This window comes from Vitis vinifera, chromosome 17 (genome assembly GCF_030704535.1).
Source record: "Vitis vinifera cultivar Pinot Noir 40024 chromosome 17, ASM3070453v1".
NCBI lineage: Eukaryota > Viridiplantae > Streptophyta > Magnoliopsida > Vitales > Vitaceae > Vitis > Vitis vinifera.
This window is the reverse complement of record NC_081821.1, coordinates 16,318,480-16,321,914: the sequence shown is the minus strand read 5'-3', so window position 1 is coordinate 16,321,914 and position 3,435 is coordinate 16,318,480. Positions and strand designations below refer to the sequence as shown.

Here is a 3,435-nt window from a genome sequence, read left to right as displayed (position 1 = left end):
TTTGTTAAAAAAAAAAAAAATTGAGATTTTGTTGTAATTTTTTTTTAAATGGTTAAAAATTTTGAGAGGTTTTGTTAAAAAAGGAAAAATAAATTAAGATTTGTCCTAAATGATGATGTGGACTTTTAGACTGAAAGAGAAGTAAAGATGAGTTTGGCTAGAATTTGTCCTAAAATTAAGATTTGTGTGTGAATATATAATAACTATATATCATTGAATTATCAAGGCAAATATCCCTTGGTTATTACATGGCTAGAATTCATGCATAGAATTCAGCTATATATCTACTACTTTATTTTATTACATTGAAGGAAATCAACCAACTTCAAGCCCTCTTAAACATAACCTTGAGTGGCACATCACTCAGAGCCAAACACCTGTATCCATCCTGAATATAAATGTCGATGTCCCCACAAATAGGCCTACAAAAATCGCAAGTTGTTGGATAGAACACCAATTTGTAATCATCCTCATACTTCTCAATCCTAAACCAATTACTCAAATTGTGGATACTCGGGTTCCTTTCAACCCCACTAGTTGTAACAAACAATTTTCCGGTCGATTGGTCTTACTCATTGAGCTTCCACACTGTAGATTGTACACAAGTCGTGGCAGTAGAGAACTTAATGTTATGATCGGTCAGCGCGCGAATCACTCATTTCTTGGGGTTCACCGGCGTGAATGTCAACGGGAGACCATTTGATGCATTGAGCTGGTCTTGGACAACATCAAGCGGGCAGGTCTCATTCCCGACACTGGCCGTTGTGATGCCACCATCGCTCCCACGGATAACTGGCAAGATGTAGTAATTCACCCAGATCGAAGCTTTTTTCCATCAATGTCAAGCAATGGATCAGGTGCAACTTGGGTGGCGAGGGCAACTTATAGCAGGAAGGAGAGTAGCAAGAACGTAGTCTTCATTGTAAATATTAATCTTTTGAATATGTGGAAAAGTTGTGGGGAGCTTCCCTCCATGTGTCCTTCCCCAACTCAAGACCCTTTGGTCATTCAAGGTAAACGGATAATCCATCTGGACCAAGATAAGCTCTGTTTGGCGCAAGAGGTGAGAGATTTCCTTCTTCCTCAATGCCAAACGGAGTGGACGGACCAAGCCTATTGGGACTTTCAAATAGACAAACCAACCCAGCTGAAGTTTCCAGACATTGAACGAATGGTCAATCACACCTGATGCTTGAGCAATGGACTAAATGATATTTACACCCAAAAATTAGTGTCAATTAGTGACATTGACATATATAAATGCACAGTCAACTACATGGTCCGAGATTTTTGCATGACAACCAGCACCTGGCACCAATCAGCAACTCTTGCTTGGTATGATTGCCCAATCCACGCTAAGATGAAGGCTTTGATTGTCTTATTAAGGCTTATAATTAATTTGCCCTGATGGCAATCATAATCGCAAGAAAGACATGAATGCACAATCAGTTGTGATGATGGTGCCATCTGCTTTATAAAAACCCCTCGAGCAGCATGAGAAATGTACGTTTATACATAGCCATTAGAAATAATAGGATTCATCCTTGCTGATTTCTGACTTAAGCTTTGGAGGGGTGTGGCTGGACCACCTATTTGGACATCCTTTTGTGTAGGGAAGAAGTCTGTTTGACTCTAATGAAGCTAGACGGACATGTATCCAATTGGCATAACACCAACATTGGCACCATCTATGAGAACGACTAAGGATGTCAACACCCTCTAAAAACCAATCATCACCTATGGTTAACTTGTTATGGGTGCAAATGTCTTTTCATAATCAATCCCCTCTATCTATGAGTATTCTTGGGCAACTAATGTTGCTCTGTTTCTCACAATGACCCCATTTTCATCTTGTTTGTTCTCGAATATCCATTTTTTTACCTATGACATGTTTATAATTAGGCCTAAGGACTAAATACCACACATCATTGATAGTGTCACTAATAACTACATTAGAAGATTTATAGATGACTTGTGAATTTTGATTACAAACCCTATAAGCTTTACTAGAAGTAGAATAACCTAGGAAGATACCTAAATGAGATTTAACATCAAACTTTCCAAGGTTTTCCCTAGCCCTAAGAATGTAGCACTCACTGCCAAAAGTCTGAAAATACTTAAGGTTAGGTTTTTTTCCAGTCCATAATTCATAAGACGTCTTCTTTGTTCCTGGTCTAAAAAAAATCCTATTGGCAATATAACAAGTAGCATTAATAGTTTCTAACTAACATTTCATAGAGGTATTATGCATGTGAATCATCACCCTAGCCATCTTTTGTAGCACTCTATTCTTTCTTTCAACTACTCCATTCTATTGAGGAGTTATAGGGGCCGAAAACTTATGTTTAATTCATTTTGACTAGCAAAAGAGGTCAACATTCACATTGTCAAACTTTCTCCTCCTATCACTCCTAATCCTTACAATTGGATGGCCAATTTCCCCTTGTATTCTATCAAGTAAATACTTCAAATTTTATATGGCCTTATATTGTATTTTAAGGAAAAACTTTATTCGTGCTTTCTAATGGGAATAGTTATTCCCATCAAAATAGGGTGGACTATTCAAAGAAGCACCACTTTTTTATTATTCTATATCGAACTTACAGGATCAATAAAACTTTGATTTTTAAATAATATAAGCAATAAAAATTGAATTTTTAATCAATAGGATAAGAATCGATTTTTTATCCTGGTCTGATACGAAATGAAAAAATATGGGTATTGCTCTTAATACACCCCTTGTGTAACCGAAAGTCCCATAGGGAACACCCAAACGGTAGAGAGGGGGAAGGGGTGTGTGAAAGGGTGATTTAAAAAATTAAATCAATATTTATGAATTATAATCACTTTTTCTTATCCAAATATATTATAGGGATAGTCTGGATATTTAAAAAGGATTTCAACCCAACAAAAAACTGATTTATATGGTTAATTGATATCCAAAGATTAACAATATATGTTGAAGTATGTTAGGGATAATAATAAGCACAAGAATAACCAACCTAACAAAGTTAAGAAAATTCCTAACTAATCAACAATTGGTTATAGATATAACCAACATAAGATAACCAATTCAACAAATTCAATAACTAATTAACCAATCAATTCAATATATTTGATATCTTTAACCAAAATATATGCAAGAATAAATATAAACTTTTTAGAATAGCCCTATAAGATCTTAAGTCAAAACAAATTAACCTATTCTAGGCAATTCAAATGTAATATCAAATATAAAGAGACAGAGAATGAGGCACAAGATTTTTACATAGAAAACCCCCACAAACTATGAAAATAAAAAACCATGAGGTCTAGGACCTATCAATCGAAATCCACAATTCGAAATCAAGTCACACATATTTACTTGACCTCTTTACTCTAAAAACTTACTCTCCAATACCTACAACTTGATCCACGTTCGCGACATAACAACTA

At 35.5% G+C, this 3,435-nt stretch overlaps 1 pseudogene; it reads right to left on the bottom strand.

Annotated features, from left to right (window-relative positions):
• Positions 1 to 268: 268 nt before the first annotated feature.
• Positions 269 to 921, bottom strand: LOC100853910 (kunitz trypsin inhibitor 5-like; annotated as a pseudogene).
• Positions 922 to 3,435: the final 2,514 nt, after the last annotated feature.